The sequence below is a fragment of the Arachis stenosperma genome, chromosome 9 (assembly GCF_014773155.1).
Source record: "Arachis stenosperma cultivar V10309 chromosome 9, arast.V10309.gnm1.PFL2, whole genome shotgun sequence".
NCBI classification, from domain to species: domain Eukaryota; kingdom Viridiplantae; phylum Streptophyta; class Magnoliopsida; order Fabales; family Fabaceae; genus Arachis; species Arachis stenosperma.
This window is the reverse complement of record NC_080385.1, coordinates 86,397,950-86,408,472: the sequence shown is the minus strand read 5'-3', so window position 1 is coordinate 86,408,472 and position 10,523 is coordinate 86,397,950. Positions and strand designations below refer to the sequence as shown.

The following is a 10,523-nucleotide window of genomic DNA, read 5'->3' as shown; positions in this document are numbered from 1 at the left end:
GGTTCGTTAGTAAGCAGTAAAATGTATTAAATGTTATTTTGCGTGAAAGTTTTATAAGAAAAATATGTGTTTTAGATTTGGATAATGAACTGATGATCACTGCGATTGAAAATAGTTTTATTTAAAATATCTTCTTACGATAATTCTTAAAAACCCTCTATTGAGAACCTACGAGGATGATGTTCTCACCCATCTACAGATTTTTCTTCTCAGGACGAACAAGGTAGCTGATGAAGTTTTTGCTAAGTCCTTAGCTGTACTGTTTCTTTTTGTATATATATTAGTCACATTTTTTCCCTTGCCTTTGTCATTATAATTTCGTGAGTGGGATAAGAGCTGTATGATTTGTATTTATATAATATGTATAAGTTACTTGTTTAAGTTTTGTATATATGTATATGCATGTTGGTAAAATTTTAAAAGTATTTTTGATTTTTTCAAAGAAAATAACATTATGGTTTTTAGTTAAAAGCTCATATTTTATTATTAAATATGTGGAAGTCATTGGAATATTCTCGCTATTAGAGTGGTGTAGCCGGAAGCGTGACATTCTGAAAGTGAGGGTGTTACATTATAGTGTCAAAGCAGTCTTTCTTGTAGAGCTTGAGAAATCAACTAGCTATTGATGAGCGGATATTTTATACACTTTTTGGCACTATTTTCTTAGAGTTTTTGGTATATTTATGTTTTATTATGCTTTAGTAGGTTTTTGTGAAAAAATCATTTTTTATGCTACTTTGAGTTTTTGTGGGTTTTCTATGATTTTACATGATTTTTGGGTGAATTTGGCAAGTTTTGGCAAAGTCTGATTCAGAGGCAACAAAAGGATAGCAGATGCTGTCAGATCCTGACCTCCGCGCATTCAAACAAGAATTTCTAGAGCTACAGAGGTCCAATTGACCCATTCTCAATGGTGTTGGAAGCCTAACTACTAGCACTTTCCAGCAATATATAATAATTTATACCTTTCTTTGGAAATATCTGCCCAATATTTTCCAGCGACATTCTCCGATCCGAAAGATCCGACCTTATCTGTGGCATTTTGAGTAAGATCATTAGAGATTGAATTGCGTACGCTTCACCCTCTACCAGATTGACTCACCTATTTGGGTGTTTGGTTTGAATTCGAGGAGATTAATGACCACGACCCATGGCTTAATCACTTACAGCCTTGCCATTGAATGAATCACTCATTGTTAAAGTAGTCACTAAGAAGTATCAATCCGGAAGAATAAGCATCTTCGAGGCTTTAACTGATTTCTACCATTGTTTCTAGGTTAATTCATTATTGCTTTCCTTATTATTTTGTTTTATCCGCCTACAACAATCACTCAACTTTTTATACGCCTGACTAAGATCTGTAGGATAACCACAGCTTGTTCAGTCCAACAATCCTCGTGAGATTCGACCCTCACTCACCTGAGGTGTTACTTGGATGACCTGGTGTACTTGCTGTTTCCGTTGTGCGAGTTAAATTTTCATGCACCAAGTTTTTGGCGCCGTTGCCGGGGATTGTTTGAGATTGACAAACTACCATTTCTCTTGCTGCTTAGATAAGGTATTTTTCATTAATTATTTTTTATTATTATCTTTCTCTTAATTTTCAAAAATTGTTCTTGTTTTCTTTCTATTTGTTCGAATTTTTTTGGTGTTTTCTATTGTTTGATTTCAAAATTTTCAAGTTTGGTGTCTTGTAGTGTTTTTCTCTCACTTTTTTGAAATTAATATTGGTTTGATTTCAAAAGTTCTAAGTTTGGTGTCCCTTTTGCCTGTTTCTTTTTTTTTTCAAATTTCAAAAATATTTTGAAACTCTTTTCCTTTTTAAGTCTTAAAATTTGAAAATCAGATTGATTCTTATACTTCTATTGTGAATTTTTTGTTTTTATTATTAACAATATTACTTTAATTTATTTCATATCTCTTTAGGACATCCCACTGGGAGCTCTCTATACTTTGACATAGAGGCCCCCACATTTTCTTCTCTTTGTTTCTTGTTTGTGTAAGTAGGTGCAGAAAAAATTCATTATCGATCCACTTGAGAATACACAACCAAAAAGGACTTTGGGGTCTTATACAGCCCCCATTCCTGACTTCTATGGAAGAAGTATTTGTGTACCACCTATTAAAGCAGCCAATTTTGAGCCCAACCCCCAGCTTATTACCCTAGTGCAGTAAAACTGCTAGTTTTAGGGACTTCCGCATGAAGAACCTATGGAATTCCTTGCAAACTTCCTGCAGATTTCTAACATAATTCGAGCTAATGGAGTAGACCAGGATGTCTACAGGCTACTACTCTTTCCATTTACTGTAAAAGGCCAAGCAAAGAGGTGGTTAGATACTCAACCTAAATCAAGCTTGAAAACATAGGATAAGTTGGTGGATAGATTCTTGAACCAATACTTTCCCCCAAGGAAGCTAACTCAGCTAAGACTGAACATTCAAGGCTTCATACAAGAAGAGAATGAGTCTCTTCATGATGCTTGGGGGAGATATAGAATGATGCTTCAGAAATGCCCTAAGGAAATATTTTCAGAATGGATAAAACTAGACATTTTCTATTACGGACTCACAGATAGGGCTAAGATCTCCCTAGATCATTCTGCAGGTGGTTCAATCCATATGAGAAAGACAATAGAAGAAGCTCAAGAACTCATTGAGATAGTGGCCAGCAACTAGCACCTATACTCATCTGGTAAGACTGCAATGAAAGGAGAGGTCAAGGTAGTGTCTACTAAATCAGACCCTCCGAAACAAAGTGAATCATTGACCCAGCAGCTACACTCCTTCACACAACAGTTGCTAAGTCTACAAGAAGTGTTACAAGAAACCTGAGCCTCTAACAGGAACATAGAGGCACAATTGAACCAGGATAAACAGCATTTGTCCAACCAGATAAGAGAAGAATGCCAAGCCATCCAACTGAGGAGTGGAAGGTCCCTAACCACCCAGTCTCAGAACAGTAAGAAGAAGGGAAAAGGGAAAATGTCAGAAGATGAAAACACAGCAACCTCTAGCACTAGCAAGGACCTTGAACGCCCAGAGGGGAGCTACACTAGCGTTCAACGCCCAGAAGGGACCAACAAGGGCATCCAACACCCAAAGGGGAGTAACATTGGCATCCAATGCCAGGAAGGGACCAGCATGGGCATTAAATGCCCAGATAGGAGAGGCCAAACATGTCCCAATTCAGTGAACATCCATCCTAAGCAAGCTTGTAATCCTCAGTCTGGAACCACAGACACTCACCCTGCACTACTCAGCACACCTGAGTACAAGACCAGGATGCCATATCCTTAAAAACTCTGCCAAGTTGAAAAAGATAAGCAATTTGCTAGGTTTACTGATTACCTCAAAACACTAGAGATCAAGATCTCATTCGCAGATGCCCTTGAACAAATACCCTCATATGCCAAGTTCATGAAGGATATATTGAGCCACAAAAAGGACTGAAGGGAGGTAGAGACAATCCTCCTCACTGAAGAATGCAGTGCAGTCATCCAAAGGACCCTATCGGAGAAACCTCAAGACCCTGGGAGCTTTGTGATAACCCTATACTCTCGAAGATGGTTACAGAAGGAAAGCCCTATGTGATCTTGGAGCAAGCATCAATCTGATGCCCTTATCACTACTAAGGAAGCTTGGGATCCAAGAAGTGAAGGCCACCCGCATCTGCCTTTAGCTGACTGATGGCTCCATCAAGTTTCCATCAGGAGTAGTTGAAGACATGATTGTAAGAGTTGGACCCTTTGCATTCCCCACAGCCTTTGTGGTGTTGAATATGGAAGAACACAAGAATGTTTCCATCATTTTAGGGAGACCCTTTCTGGCTATAGAAAGAACCCTCATCGATGTAAAAAAAAGGGGAAGTGATATCGAGAGTCAATGAGGATCAGTTCGTACTGAATGCTATCAAAGCCATGTAGTACCCTGACACCCCAGAGGAATGTATGCGGATCAACATCATCGACACCCTGGTGAAAGAGGTACATGCAATTGAGAGACTCGAGGAAGAGTTGGATGACATCTTGGGGGATGACACGCCTGACATAGTGGCACCAGAAGAACAGGAGCAATCATTAAAAGCTCTTAAAGTGGAGGATGAACCTTCCAAACTTGAGCTCAAGCCATTACCATCATCCTTGAAATATGTATTTCTAGGAGATGGTGACACCTATCCAATGATCATAAGCTTTGCTCTAGAGCCGCAAGAAGAACAAGCACTAATTCAAGAGCTGAAGACCCATAGAACAGCTATTGGGCGGACTGTAAGTGACTTAAAAGGAATTAGTCCAACCCGGTGCATGCACAAGATCAGTCTTGAAAAAGATGCTAAACCAGTGGTGCAACCAAAGAGGCGATTGAATCTAACCATGAAGGAAGTAGTCCAAAAAGAATTCATAAAATTGTGGAAGGCTAGGTTTATCTATCCCATTTCAGACAGTCCTTGGATAAGTCCTGTCCAAGTTGTACCCAAGAAAGGCGGGATAACAATGATCCACAATGAGAAGAACGAAATGATTCCAACAAGAACAGTTATAGGATGGTGTATGTGTATTGATTATAGAAGACTTAACAGCGCAACAAGAAAGGATCGTTTACCCTACCATTCATAGACCAGATGCTGGAGAGACTGGCTGGGCATGCTTTCTACTGCTTCCTTGATGGCTATTCAGGCTACAATCAAATTGCAATAGACCCTCTAGATAAGGAGAAAACAGCATTCACATGCCCATATGGAGTGTTTCGTATAGAAGAATTCCATTCGGCCTCTGTAATGCACCTGCAACCTTTCAGAGGTGTATGCTCACTATTTTCTCAAACATGGTTAAGAAATTCCTAGAAGTATTCATAGATGATTTCTCTGTATTTGGCGATTCCTTTGATTCATACCTTAACCATCTAGCCCTAGTTCTGAAATGATGCCAAGAAACTAACTTGGTTTTGAACTGGGAAAAATGCCACTTCATAGTGACTGAAGGCATTGTTCTTGGACATCGGATTTCGAACAAAGGAATAGAGCTTGATCAGGCCAGGGAGGAAATAATTGAACGATTACCACCACCCACTAATGTTAAGGAAATCAAAAGTTTCTTAGGACATGCAAGTTTTTACAGGAGGTTTATAAAAGACTTCTCCAAAATTACGAAACCCATGTGCAACCTCTTAGCTACTGACACCCCATTTTCCTTTAGCAAGGATTGCCTGCATGCCTTCAAAACTCTGAAAGAAAAGCTTATCTCTGCACCTGTCTTTTTTGCACCCAACTGGTACCTACCATTCGAACTAATGTGTGACGCCAGTCATTATGCCATTGGTGCAGTCCTAGGACAGAGACATGATAAGCTCCTGCATGTCATTTATTATTCCAATCGTGTTCTAAATGACGAACAGAAGAACTATACCACCACGAAAAAGGAGCTGCTTACGGTGGTCTATGCCATCGATAAGTTCAGATCCTATTTAATAGGATCTAAGGTCATTTTCTATACTGACCATGCTATGCTCAAGTACCTTCTTTGCAACCAGGACTCTAAAGCAAGATTGATAAGATGAGTGTTACTCCTACAAGAGTTTGACATAGAAAGGATCAGAAAATCAGGTGGTTGACCACTTGTCCCAGATTGAACCTGTAACAGGGACGTCCCCTTCCACTACTGCAATATCCGAGACCTTCCCTGATGAACAACTTTTTGCAATACATAAGGCTCCTTAGTTTTCAGACATTGCAAATTACAAAGCGATAAGGTTCATTCTCAAAGAATACAATAGACATCAAGTTCGGAAACTCATCCATGATGCTATGTACTACTTGTGGGACGAACTATATCTTTTCAAAAAGTGCTCAGATACTATAATCCGACATTGTGTATTTGAGGAAGAAGCGCAGTGAATTCTATGGCATTGCCATGGCTCAGATTATGGGGGTCATTTTGGAGGTGAGCGAACAGCCACCAAGGTCCTTTAGAGCAGCTTTTACTGGCCAACGCTCTTCAAGGAGTCTCAAGAGTTTATCCGCAACTGTGATAGTTGTCAATGGGCTAGAAATCTCCCTCACAATCATGAGATGCCTCAACAAGGGATTTTGGAAATTGATGTGTTTGATGTGTGGGGCATAGACTTCATGGGCCCGTTTTCACCATTATTTTCAAACACTCACATCCATGTGGCAGTGGACTATGTGTCTAAATGGGTTGAAGCAATTGCATCACCCGCTAATGACACTTGAGTGGTGATGAAATTCCTCTAAAAATATTTTTTTCAGTAGATTCGGTGTCCCAAGGACACTAATTAGTGATGGAGGCAGTCATTTCTGTAATAAACAACTCGACTCCATCCTGCATCATTATGTGGTTCGCCACAGAGTGGCAACCCCCTACCATACACAGACAAATGGGGAGGCCAAAGTCTCCAACAAGTTGCTCAAACAAATCCTGGAGAGAATAGTGGGCTCCTCCAGGAAGGACTGGGCAAGAAAGCTTGATGTGCCCTCTGGGCGTATAGGACTGCTTTTAAGACCCCTATTGGAATATCACCCTACCAGCTGGTTTACGGCAAGGCATGTCATTTACCAGTGGAACTGGAACACAGAGCTTACTGGGCAACCAAATTTCTCAACTTTGACGCCAAGGTTGTTGGAAAAAAATGGTTGCTCCAGGTAAATAAGTTGTATGAATTCCGACAAGCTGCATTTAACATTGCTAAAACTTGCAAGGAGAGGGCCAATAAATTACACAATAAGAAGATTGATGAGCGGATAATTTATACGCTTTTTGGCATTGTTTTTAGTATGTTTTTAGTATATTTTAGTTAGTTTTTAGTATATTTTTATTAGTTTTTAATTAAAATTCACTTTTCTGGACTTTACTATGAGTTTGTGTGTTTTTCTGTGATTTCAGGTATTTTCTGGCTGAAATTGAGGGATCTGAGCAAAAATCTAATTCAGAGACTAAAAGGACTGCAGATGCTGTTGGATTCTGACCTCCCTGCACTCGAAGTGGATTTTCTGGAGCTACAGATACCCAATTGGCGCGCTCTCAATGGCGTTGGAAAGTAGACATCCTGGGCTTTCCAGCAATATATGATAGTCCATACTTTGCCCATGATTTGATGGCCCAAACCGGCGTTCAAAGTCACCTTCAGAATTCCCAGCGTTAAACGCCAGAACTGGCACCAAAGTGGGAGTTAAACGCCCAAACTGGCACAAAAGCTAGCGTTTAACTCCAAGAAGAGTCTCTACACGAAAATGCTTCATTGCTCAGCCCAAACACACACCAAGTGGGTCCGGAAGTGGATTTTTATGTCTTTTACTCATCTTTGTAATTCTTAAGCTACTAGTTCCCTATAAATAGGACCTTTTACGATTGTATTTTCATCTTCGGACATCTAGTTCTTAGATCTTTGGGAGGCTGGCCTCACGGCCATGCCTAGACCTTGTTCTTATGTATTTTCAACGGTGGAGTTTCTACACACCATAGATTAAGGTGTGGAGCTCTGCTGTACCTCAAGTATTAATGGAATTACTATTGTTCTTCTATTCAATTCAGCTTGTTCTTGTTCCAAGATATCACTTGTTCTTCAACTTGATGAATGTGATGATCCGTGACACTCATCATCATTCTCACCTATGAACGTGTGACTGACAACCACCTCCGTTCTACCTTAGATTGGGTGGATATCTCTTGGATTCCTGATACACGATGCATGGTTGTTGCTCGCCTGACAAACGAGCGCTCGCCTGACAACCGAGCCATCCATTCCGTGAGATCAGAGTCTTCGTGGTATAAGCTAGAACTGATGGCAGCATTCAAGAGAATCCGGAAGGTCTAAACCTTGTCTGTGGTATTATGAGTAGGATTCAATGATTGAATGATTGTGACGAGCTTCAAACTCGCGATTGTGGGGCGTTAGTGACAGACGCAAAAGAATCACTGGATTCTATTCCGACATGATCGAGAACCGACAGCTGGATAGCCGTGCCGTGACAGGGTGCGTTGAACATTTCCACTGAGAGGACGGGACTGTAGCCACTGACAACGGTGATGCCCAACATACAGCTTGCCATGGAAAGGAGTAAGAAGGATTGGATGAAGACAGCAGGAAAGCAGAGAGACGGAAGGGACAAAGCATCTTCATACGCTTATCTGAAGTTCTCATCAATGAATTGCATAAGTATCTCTATCTTTATCTTTATGTTTTATTCTTCATCTATACCCATTTGAGTCTGCCTGACTAAGATTTACAAGGTGACCATAGCTTGCTTCATACCAACAATCTCTGTGGGATCGACCCTTACTCGCGTAAGGTTTATTACTTGGACGACCCAGTACACTTGCTGGTTAGTTGTGCGAAGTTGTGATAAAGAGTTGAGATTACAATTGTGCGTACCATGTTGATGGCGCCATTGATGATCACAATTTCGTGCACCAAGTTTTTGGCGCCGTTGCCGGGGATTGTTGAGTTTGGACAACTGACGGTTCATCTTGTTGCTTAGATTAGGTATTTTTCTTCAGAGTTCTTAAGAATGAATTCTAGTGTTTCAAGGTGATGTTCTTATCATCACCAAGGCTGATTGATTCTCATCAATTTAGCTCTTGAATGCAATGTCCTGTTGAAGCTTGGCTATCCATGTCTAATTCCTTTAGACTAAAGCTTTAGACTAACATTGCATGATTCCTGGAATTCTCATTAAGAATTTTGATACCTTTATTTTCTTTTTCCACTTAATTTTCGAAAAATCCAAAAAAATTACAAAATCATAGAAAACCAAAAATATTTTATGTTTCTTGTTGAGTCTAGTGTCTCATTTTAAGTTTGGTGTCTTGCATGCATTGTTTATTTGATCTTGATTCTATTTTCAAGTCAATAATATAGGGAACTGAAGATTCAGTACATGCAGCAGAGGAATTATACAGAAAAAGCTGGGCATTCAAAATGCCCAGTGAAGAAGGAAAATTGGCGTTTAAACGCCAGCCAGGGTGCCTGGCTGGGCGTTTAACGCCCAAAAGGGTAGTGCTTTGGGCGTTAAACGCCAAAATGGATACCATTCTGGGCGTTTAACGCCAGGATGGCACAAGAGGGAAGATTCTGTTTTCAAATCAAATTTTTTTTCAAGTTTTCAAAATTTTTCAAAATCAAATCTTTTTCAAATCATATCTCTTCAAATCAAATGTTTTCAAAATCAATTCCTTTCCTCTTTCAAAGATACTTGCTAACAATTAATGATTTGATTCAACATTTAAAGTAAGTTGCCTTTTCTGTTGAGAAAGGTTTAATGTTTGAATCATATCTTTTCTTGTTAGCCAAGTCATTAATTTTCAAAATCAAATCTTTTTCAAAATAGTTTTCAATCATATCTTTTTAATTTCTTATTTCAAAATCTTTTTCAAAAATCACTTGATTTCTTTCCCACTTTTTGTTTTTGAAAATTATCAATCAGTTTTTCAAAATGTTTTTAAAATCTTTTACTTAATTTTCGAAAATTTCTTCCCCTCTTCTCACATCCTTCTATTTATGGAGTACCACTCCTCCTCAATGCACAATTCGAACTCTATCTGACTAAGTTCAAATTCTTCTCCCTCTTCCTTCTATTTTTCTTTTCCTCTGACACCTCAAGGAATCTCTATACTGTGACATAGAGGATTCCAGCTTTTCTTGTTCTCTTCTCTTTCATATGAGCAGGAGCAAAGACAAAGGCATTCTTGTTGAGGCTGATCCTGAACCTGAAAGGACCTTGAAGCGAAAGCTAAGAGAAGCTAAGGCACAACTCTCTGTAGAGGACCTAACAGAAATCTTCAAAGAAGAAGAACCTATGGCAGCCAAAAACAACAACAATGCCAACAATGCAAGGAAGGTGCTGGGTGACTTTACTGCACCTACTCCCGACTTCTATGGGAGAAGCATCTCTATCCCTGCCATTGGAGAAAACAACTTTGAGCTTAAGCCTCAATTAGTTTCTCTAATGCAACAGAATTGCAAGTTCCATGGACTTCCACTGGAAGATCCTCATCAGTTTTTAGCTGAATTCTTGCAAATCTGTGACACTGTCAAGACTAATGGGGTTGACCCTAAGGTCTACAGACTTATGCTATTCCCTTTTACTGTAAGAGACAGAGCTAGGATATGGTTGGACTCACAACCTAAAGAAAGCCTGAACTCTTGGGAAAAGCTAGTCAATGCCTTCTTGGCAAAATTCTTTCCACCTCAAAAATTGAGTAAGCTTAGAGTGGAAGTCCAAACCTTCAGACAGAAGGAAGGAGAATCCCTCTATGAAGCTTGGGAAAGATACAAATAATTGATCAGAAAATGTCCTTCTGACATGCTTTCTAAATGGAGCATCATAGGTATTTTCTATGATGGTCTCTCTGAACTATCCAAGATGTCATTGGATAGCTCTGCTGGAGGATCTCTTCATTTGAAGAAGACGCCTGCAGAAGCTCAAGAACTAATTGAAATGGTTGCAAATAACCAATTCATGTACACTTCTGAAAGGAATCCTGCGAACAATGGGACAAATCAGAAGAAAA

The 10,523-nt window shown here is 39.6% G+C and overlaps 1 non-coding gene across 1 annotated transcript; it reads right to left on the bottom strand.

Moving 5' to 3' along the window:
• Positions 1–10,213: 10,213 nt before the first annotated feature.
• On the bottom strand, positions 10,214–10,321 carry LOC130952197 (small nucleolar RNA R71). The gene has a single exon (XR_009074378.1). It is a non-coding gene; the product is annotated as a small nucleolar RNA R71 (small nucleolar RNA).
• Positions 10,322–10,523: the final 202 nt, after the last annotated feature.